We start from the raw sequence: 10,382 nt of genomic DNA on the forward strand, positions 1-10,382 counted from the left end.
GTTGGACATGTAATATATAACGCATTATGGAATATGAATTTTCTTCATAAGGATGAATTGTAGTCACACAAACCCTTCTGTATGGGTCTTTAGTGTATTTATTTGTAATATTATTAGGCAGAAGTTAATCCTTACAGTTCCTTCCTCTTCACTATTGCTTTGAAGTTTTATTTAGAAATTTAATAAATGTTTAAATTTAATTGGTTTTCTTTCCTAAACATTGGTAGAATATGAGAAAATGCCATTTAAAGTCATAGAGAATTTATCTGGGTTTTGTAAATAAACCAGTCGTTTAGGGCTTAGATGCTTGAGTTTCAGGCAGAGGGAGGAATGGGGACAGTTTTTATCCTCTGGTGTTTAAAAAGGTGTCTGATATCTGACAGCAGATATCTAGTCAATACAGCTAACACACTAAAGTGGGCTTGTAACAACAGTTTATGACTATGTTGTGAGATTCAAGGGTACTCTCCAAAGCCCTTGGAAAGCTCAAACTGTATTTAGATTTGGTGTTGTTCCTGAGCACTCCACTCCATCTGGCCACTGTTTGGTTTCCAGCAGGAGAAAAGTAGAAGCCAAGAAAGACACTGGTGTGGATGATGTGGATAATATGGAAATTTTCAAAGTACACCTTACCTTGACATGTGGACTATATTTACTACAGCAGACCAAATTTTTAGGAAAGCCTAGAAAATAGTCTATACAGTTTTCTGTTTTGCAGAATGAGTTGGGAAGATCCTGGGCATGTATCTGTGTTACATTTTTAAATGAGAATGAAACACATACACAAGAGAATGAAATTTTATTCCCCCTTTCTTAAATTCTGAAGGATCTTTTCACTCAGTACGGTTTAGTTGTTGATGAAACAAAATAGAAAAAACAGTGTTGAGGATAGAAAATGTCCTAATATGTGCTACACATGAACTGAGCATAAATTTATGTTAGTAACCTATAGCAGATATAGAGCAAAAACAAGGAAAATAGTTGAACGTAAGGCTTGCTTTTTCTTCTGCTGCTGTTTGAACCATTCCTACTGTCATTACCACTACAAAACTAGGTCCTTAGAGAACTGCAACACCTAAAACCTTATCTAGTCCTTGCATTTGAACATTGTACAGGGAAGACAGCTACATGTACAAATATTTCATGAAAGAGGAATCTTAAAATTCTTATCAAGAAGATTTCCAACTGCATAAAAATGGAGACTGAATATACCAGTATCTATTCTCCAGTCCTCCTCAACTTCCTTGAATTATAAGCCTGTGTAAAAGGATTTGGGACACCTGAACAAAAAAAAAAAAAAAGATGAATGAATAATTATTGCACTTGTAATCAGAAACAATTTAGATGAGCCAATTGGCACGTATGGTTTTTGCTGTTCTGGTCATATGGAGGGCAGGAATGAAACAACATTTGTGGATAAACATGAAAAGTTTTAAATTTTGTCCAAAAAATCCCCAAAACCAACCAAACAAAAAGATTAATGGAGGAAATGTTACATTTCCTTGGAAAGTGTCCTTGCACTTCTGACCCATTACAAGAAATCAGTCTGAGAGAAAATGTGAGGTAGGTTTGTCAGCAAAGTGTGTCCTGAACTGGCAACTCTTCCTTTTCTTTCTCTCTTCTGTCCCTAATAGACAGATATACAAATTACAAATCACAGTACTAAAATTAAATGTCCACACAGCACCTGGCATGAGTCTACATGTTGTCTAATTCCACTCCTGTGACATTCCATGTAAAACTGTATTGATGGCACCATAGCCTGCACCACAGCATGCACAGGTACTCCTTCTGCCAGTCCTTCCATGTCTCACAGAGATCAACTTACACATCTTACCTTTATGCATGAAATGAATATACTTTTTGGAGGGTAAATGCTGTTCAAAGAAACAGTTGAACTCTATTAAAACAGCCTTGAAGGTAGGAGGGAAATAGCAGAAAAAGCCACATTTACTTTGATGATACTCTCACTGCTCAGCCAAAATGCAGGAAATGCGGCTCCCAATGCTGTTCAGAAACAATCTGAATTAATTTGTGGGTATTTTGATGCAAGTAGAGATAAAGACTCAGAAAAAATTCGTTGTGTGGAGGAAGAACTTCACAACAGCAAATCTTTTTCCTCAGCTACTGAATCTTAAATTCAAAGTTCCTTTGTGTGTATCTCTGTACCATAACTCATCCAACAGTATATATACTGTATGTTAGGTATACATGCAGGATATTTCAGTCAGTATTCTAAACTCTTCATGTAAATCCTGTTTGTTTGCTATGTGTCTGCAAAGAAGTTCCCATCTGTGAGGCAAATAAGTAAGTAGAATTATGTCTTTAATTTGCTAAAAACAAGTATTATGTAAAATAGAAGACTGTTTCTCATGAACAGTAGACAAATGATTTATTATATAATATATTAAGGTTTACATTCTGAAAGGATTTTCTGGACTCAGGCTCCAAAAGCAAGTAAAGTAGTGTATTGTAAGCTAAAATGGAAGTATTTTTGCTTTTACTAAAAAAAAAATGAAATGACACATTTTGTCTTGTGTCACGTCTCAGATTTGAACATAAAGGTACAAAAAAGAGTCTACTTTTTATTAGCACATAATAAAATAAAATCTTACTATTTGTGGTGAACTTTAAAATCATTTGGAGATCACACAATTGAATATAATTTAGGTCCAGTAGATAACGATGAAGAAGAAATAAAACAAATGCAGAAACTACTTCATTTAACAATGCATCAAATACCATAATCTCTTTATTGTTGACTCAGTTGTCTTTGACATCTATGGAAGCTGGTCATCAGTATCTCCCAAAGGTTGAACTCCAAGAAGATAGAGAACAGGCAGTCAACTGAAGAATAAAGAAGAGATATTAATTGATATTAAGTAGTTCTGACAAAATATTACTTTGTTACTGTTTTAGCTAGAAAAAAAAAAGGAGAACTTTCTCTGGGTAAGCACAGTGGTGAACCTACAGAGAAAAGAAGTAAATCATTAAAAGGACACATCTAGGTGCTATAAACTCTTATGTCTTTGACTGCTGACTCTCCTGCAGCCTAATCTAGAGCTGGTGCTGCCTCCTCACAGGTATGTGTGAGTTAAACTTCCAGGAGGTGTAAATCACAGAAATAAAATCTCTCACTTCTAAGCATTGTTATATTAAAAATATGGATATAGGCACGTGCATCTCTTACTGCTTCCTGCTGTGTTTTATTATGATACAGAGTTGTCAATGCATGTTTGGGGATCCTGGTGCCTGTCTGCTGAAATGCACCTTTCAGGAGACATGGGTGATAAGATAGTTGCTATATAAATCCCAAGTTCTCTTAGACACAAGCTGGACATTGTCATGCTCTGCTCTCCCCAAGCACTTGTACTTTTGGATATGCATAGTACCAGACTTAGACATATCTAAGAAATTTGCAATAGTAATAACATTATTGGTAGAAAGCAAGGTGCCTACATATTCCATCCTAATCTGGATCATTCTCTTGGATTTAGCTGTTGAAATACTTTTTTTGAACATATACATAGAGCCTGTTTGAGAACTAATCACATTTAATTTATTTATTATTTAGTCTTTTTTGTGACTAAAAAGTTTAAAATAAGTTCTCCCTTACATATTCCTAGGAAACTACTAATTTCTACATTTCTGCTTTCCGACCCCATACAATAACTATGACATTTATCCAGTAACTGCTGCCCCAAGGTTCCTGAGGAGTGGAAACTCTGCTACGTATTTTAGCAAATAAGTCATCTAAGGTACAGGAGGAAAGAAAGTGCATTAACTTATACAGAGCTTTTACTTTGATTTTTCCTTTACACAATAGAAATTAATTATTTTTGCTAGTTGTTGGTGATTATTCATGTTGTATTTCTGGTGAGTTTGGATTCATTAACTAAAATACATATTCAAGACCTGTGTTAAATTAAATTGGAATATAAACAAAATAGGCAATCCAGAATAATATCATATCATGTAAAGATGACTAAATGGTGATAGCAATCAGAGTTCAAACAAATATATTTTATTAGTGTTTTTAATTTCTCTCACAAAATAATAAACAGTATTTTTTTTCTTATTCACTTTTCTTTCTGGTAGGTGATAAAGGCACTGTTCAAGACAGGAATCTGTAGTGTCAGCCCTTTTCCATTTGCCCAGGAACCCTTACTCCAATCAGAAATAAAATGGTTAAGTAAAAAGCAAAAAGCTTGGAACTGTTAATGGAAGCAACTATAAACTTTGGATGTAAAAACTATTTCAACATTAGTGCTATCTCAGTCTTTTTTTGGTTTGTTTGGTTGGTTGGTTGGTTCTGGGTTTTTTTTCGTTTTTTGCTTTTTTTTGTGCACACAAGGCACACTTGCTGTTCTTCATTACAAATTAGCAAAATCTTTCTTTCCTAACTGTATTATTTTACTGGTTAGTGGACAAACTATCAGTTGCAAACTGGGTATATTCTTTCTCAAATTTGAGCTGATTATTAAAATCATATTTTAAAATTGTTTTTAAGAAGTAAAACATTGGTTCAGTTTACACTGTCTCTGTATAAGCTGTCATTTCAGTTAACATCACCAACAATCTATTTTTCCTGCACTGTAATTGCTTTAGGCATGACTATTTTCTCATTGCATGCAGCTACTCTTGATTATTAGAAATAATATGTATTTAGATATAAACATATTCATATAATACTTGATTAGAAATATTTAGTTTAGAATTAGTTAAGTGAAGGCTTGGTTAAAAGAAATGTCTGGATTTATTATTTATCAAGTAAAACCACCACAGAAATATTTTATGCTTTTATGATTTTTCCACATTTAAGATAGAGTGATTATTTTATTTCAAACTACCATTATTTCAAGAGCATTTTGTGATTCCTGTTCTGCTACTATAGACTTTTTTCCCTAGAAGACTAGCAAGATTTGTATCTAGCATAAGATTTTGCTGTCACTAGTAGGCTGAGTGATCAGCAGCCAGACATTGGACCAGTATCTCATTTCCTGTCTTCTGCAGGTGTCTATTGACATAAAGGAAGCAATTTCTTCCTGGCAGTCAAATTATTTTGCTTGGTTTGGATGGACAATCTTGTTGACTGGTTTTCTTGACACTGACATGAATCAATAAGGACACAATCCATTCTATGTTCATGAAGCTGAGGTGGTCATCACAGTAAACTGCTTATTATGCATTACCACTTACACCTAAATGTGAGAGAAGAGAGCCAATGTCTTATAGTTTCAGATTCCAAGCTATGGGACAAACTCGGATTCCTGGTTCCAAGAATCTAAGGACCATAAATCTTGCATGCAAAATATCATGCTAGTGTTTTCAGGGCATGATATCTGTTTAAATTGATATAAATTAAATCAGCATGTGGACACTGTTAGAGGTTTTGGTAAAATAAATCCTAGGACCCTTTTGTTCATGCCTTAATAAGTTACCTTTTCATTTAGGCTGAAGTTTCTTTACCATTAATTTATTGCTTAGTTTTCTCTCATTTTAATGTGCTACATATACAACATCTTCTCCAGTATCTTACCTTTAAATCAATTTGTTGCTTCCAAAGCAGTTGTCTCACCTTACCTTAGTTTCTACAACATGTCTACATGAGTCTCTAATAGCTAAATAATTTCCTTTTATGTTCTTTGGTTTTACACTTACTGGGTTTACACATTGGAAACATTTTCTCTTGCTTCTTAATATCTAGAAACTTCTAATCAAGTACTCTTGAAACTGTTGTGTCCTTCAGTTTTAACTGCTTGACTTGGTTAGCTTTACCTTGAAGACTTTCAATTCTCAATGGCTTTTCAACATATAAATTAAATATTTCACCTGAAATTTGACTGAACATAGATGCTTTCAATACCTTTACTCATTATCTGTTAAGTATGTTCATTAATCAACATTTCCTATTTTAAATAAAAATGTATTATTCTGACACTTGTGATTATGGTCTCCTAGCAACTTTCTCCAAAATGTCGTTTTCATTTCTATGGTCTAAGGCCAGAAAGGAGTGAAGATAACCCTAATTCAGCATGTGGTTTAATCCTTTTCTCCATGTGGTATAACTTTAATTTGTTAAAGGAGCTGATATCTGTAATTTCATTGGACTAATGATAAAGTACAGTATTAAACTTCCATTCTACATGTCAGTGTAATCTACATCATAGAAAGAAAAATCTTTTCCCATATATTCACTTGGACCCTGCAGTTAGCAGGCTGATTGTTTTTCACACAGAAAACTCAAGCAAAGCATCTTAAAGGAAAAACTTAATTCAATAAGTTTTTTCAATACCTCAGTAAGAATCAACTTTTTTCCATTTTACACACTGCTCTCCTCAATCCAACTGGCTGCATGAGGTAAATTTTCTTGTCCCCAGTTGCCAAGTGCCTTCTTTTTCAAGTCCTCCTTAAGCATTTCTCTGAAATTACTTCCTCTTCTTTTCATTTGTGTCCCTTTACCTATTGTTCTTTTTTTTCCTCCTGGAACATATTTTCATGTCCTGTCGCAGCCCATTCTTACAAAATTGTATAAACTCTTCTCCTTAGGTGCCCGATCTTACAATCTCTGGCACCCTGTGGGACACCTGCACTGCTTTCAGAAGAGAGAATTCTGTAATTCTACAAGAGTAGATCTTAAAAACAATAGTTCATAAACCACCTGTGCTGGTTACACCTGGGGGAGGGCAGACTCACAGAGGTTTTTCTCCATGAGAACTTCCTCTGTGAGTTGATGGGACCAATTGGAGGCTGGTTTGGTTATTGACAGCCTGAGAAACCAATTGGAGAAAGTTATTTTGCTCTGTGAAAACACATTTTGAAGGAGGTAACCGAGAAAGAAGCTCTCTTTCATTTCCTGTTTTGTTCAAGGTAACTAAAATGGCCCGGGCCCTTCGCCGGGGCCAGGCTGAGGTGGGCCCGGGAGGCCGCTGGGCTCTGTTTGCAACCGGGGGCCCCGATGGGCAGGAAGAGAAGAGGCTCATTTTTTAAAATCTTGGCCCCCCAATTCTCCCCCACGGGCCCATGGCTTGATGGGGCCCTGCTGCCACCTCAGAACACTCCACACGGCTGGGGAAGGCGGCTGGGCCTCCTGTCTGGGGAGCCGGCATGGCCCGGCAGGGAGGAGAGGTGGCCATGGGCAGTGGGTGCTGCAGCTGAGGCCCAGGGAGGCTGATTAAAATCTTAGCCATCCCCCATCTCCACCCTCCCAGCACAGCCTGAAATCCTGGCACAGCCTCTCCAACTTCTGTGTGAAACTTTAACTCTCTTAGTACTTGGATAAGACTTGCAGACCTCCAATCCTCCTTTAAATGAGAGGGAAAAGTAGATACACCAAAGTCAGTGAAGAAAGAGCTAAGTTTTTTAGATGGAAGGAGAATGAGGAGATGCTGTGAAGATGGCTGAAAATCCTTTTGTAACTTGTAGGGATGAACTGATATTGCACTGAAAATTTCTATAAACCATGGAAAAAAGACATGGGGGTTGGAGTGTTCCATTTGATAGATCATTTGACCAAAAGCACCTTTAGAATCTTTTGTCCCAAGGAAAGAAGGGGATCTCGATTTTTTGAGGATGAAGCATGAACAGAGAGACAGAGAGATGAAGAGAACTTTTGCTTTAGAACAGTCCATTCTTAACGGTAATACTCCATGAGTTTAACATGGCCCACAGGCACAGCTCTGGGAAGGCTGTGAAGTTGGGAGGAGTGTCACGGTTGCAGATTCCTGGACAGCTGCTACTCGTGAAAGTGAAGTCAAAAGAAAACTGTTTCTTCCCCCTCTTGGGAAAGAAATCCCTATAGCCAAACAAGAAGAAGCTCCTCTCCCTGAAGTGAACTGAATAAGATTATTTAAGTGGGAAACTAACTGAAGTGTCTTTGTATGTTGTTAAGAAGGAATGGGTGGAGGGAGTGGTCTGAAGATCTTATTCTGAATTTACTGTTTTCTTTTTCCTTGTGTAGTTAATAAAGTTTTTTATACCCTTATAAGTTTTGGGCCTGCCTTGCTTTTGCTCCTGGTCCTGTCTCACAACAGAAAATGAGTATATTTAAACTAGCAAATCAAAACTATAACATTATTGGTGCATTGGCCGAGAAATTCAAATTAAACTAAGACACCACCATATATCTTTATCTATGTATAAACTTACATATGAAGAAACACATTCTTCCTGCTATTAGGGTGCCATTTTTCATTTTTCACCAGACTTGAATTTAGGGCTGAACAGATCTGTTTGTGCTGGATTGCACTTACTCCATAGCTCCATCTTCATGGATACACAAGGAGAAAGTATGACGAATAACAACATCAGTGTTCATCCTTTCTATGTAAACCAGAGCTGTGAAATTAAGTATCTGATCCTGTTCTTGAATTTAAATTTGCTAGTCATCCATATTGTTTACAACACATTTTAATACAGGACAAATTCTGTAGCTTTTTGAAGAAGTAAGAGCCTGCATATGCCCAGGTCTTTAGTATGGGCTCAAGCTTTTTTCCTATAATCTGCATAGGGCAAATATAGATAGTTTGAGTGCACTGTCCTCTAGGAGGTATGACAAATTCAGTGTTTCTTTGTTGAAACAGTTAACATCCTGGTCGTGTGTGGTTTGGAAACAGATATAAGTTTAGAAAGAAAGAGCCTAGGAGACAGGTTCTTAAGTCATGCTTCAGCCCAGTCTAGGCTTTACCCCATTGTCTTTGCAGAGAAAGAACTTGAATGGGAATGAAGACATTATTTCTGTAGCACTGTTTTTAAGAAATCATGGATTCTAGCCTGGAAACATGGGCACCAACAGTTTGAGCTCCTTTACTTATTCTCACAGTCACAGGAGGCAAATCACTTAAGGATTCTGCCTGGGAAAGAAATGAACTGGAGAAGGAATAAGGAAGTAGAGAGCATGCTGGGGCACCCACAGATCCTTCTGCAGCACCACTGATGTTAAAGTTGAAACTGATGCTGCTTTTATGACTCCCTAATTCTACTGATGTCTTTTTTTTTTTTAATGGGGGTTATTGGAAGAAGGCAGTATGCATCCTCTGTTTTTATCTACTATTGAGCTCAGTGACACTGAACAATCTGAGAATACTTGCAATACATGGAGAATACTTAGCATGTGAAATTCATTTGAAATGACTTAGAAACTAACTCTCTGTGGTTGTTTATAGATAAATACACTCAATTGGGCTCAAACATTCAAAACCATCTTCTTATGATGAGTAGTGAATTTACTAACATAGATGGGAACTATGCCATGTATACTGGCCAGAGTACCAAAAAACCCAGGTCCAGACACATTTAGTTTTCTGGTGTAGGTATAGCTGTTAAATGTTGAACTTCTGAATCAGAACTAGTCAACAAAAGTCAATTGGATCTGTATTCTCCTGTTTTCTCAAACTTTGAACAAAGGGTTCTTCTTTAGGACTTTCACCATTCATTTTCAACATCAAATTACATACTATTTTTTTGGATAGAGATGCAAGACAAGGTACTGAGGAAGTGCTTACTGAAACACTTGCAATCATTTACCAGCAGTTCTGGATAACCAGGGAGGTCCCTGTTCTGTGGAGGTTGGCAAATGTGACACTCATCTCCAAGAAGGGACAGAAAAAGAACCTGGGGAACTACAGGTCTGTCAGCCTGACCTCAGGGCAGGGAAGATCATGGAGCTGATCATCTTGAGTGCCATCACATGGCACATGCAGGACAATCAGAGCATCAGGCTGAGCCAGCCTGCATTTGTAAAAGGCAGGTCCTGCTTGACCTTGTCCTACCTGCTGATGCAGCCTCACCTTGAGTCCTGTGTGTAGTTTTGGGTGCTACAATGGAAGACAGACATTAAGCTGTTAGAGAGTGTCCAAAGGAGGGCAACAAAGATGGTGAAGAGCCTTGAGGAGCAGCTGAGGTCACTTGGTCTGTTTAGCCTGGAGAAGATGACACTGAAGGGAGAGTTAAGGGACAGGCACTGATCTCTTCTCTCTGGTGACAAGTGACAGCTGACTGGACATGAGCCAGCAGTGTGCCTGGCTGACCAAGGCGGCCAATGCCTTCATGGCTTATAGTAGCAAGAGTGCAGCCAGGAGGACAAATGCAGTGATAATTCCCCTGTATTTAGAACTGGTGAAGCAACACCTCAAGTTCTGTGTTCAGTTTTGGGCCCTTCACTACAGAAAAGACATTGAGGTGCTGGAGCATGCCCAGAGAAAGGCAACAGGGCTGGTGAGGGGTCTGGAGCATAAAGTCTTATGAGGAACAGCTGAGGAAGCTGGGGTTGTTTAGCCTGAGGGATAGGAAACTAAGGGGGACCTTTTTGATCTCTACAACTCCCTGAAAGGCAGCTGTGGGTGAGGTGGGGTGGGGGGGTGGAGGGGTAGTTTCTTTGTCAG

The sequence above is a fragment of the Sturnus vulgaris genome, chromosome 1 (genome assembly GCF_052056855.1).
Source record: "Sturnus vulgaris isolate bStuVul1 chromosome 1, bStuVul1.hap1, whole genome shotgun sequence".
Taxonomy (NCBI): domain Eukaryota; kingdom Metazoa; phylum Chordata; class Aves; order Passeriformes; family Sturnidae; genus Sturnus; species Sturnus vulgaris.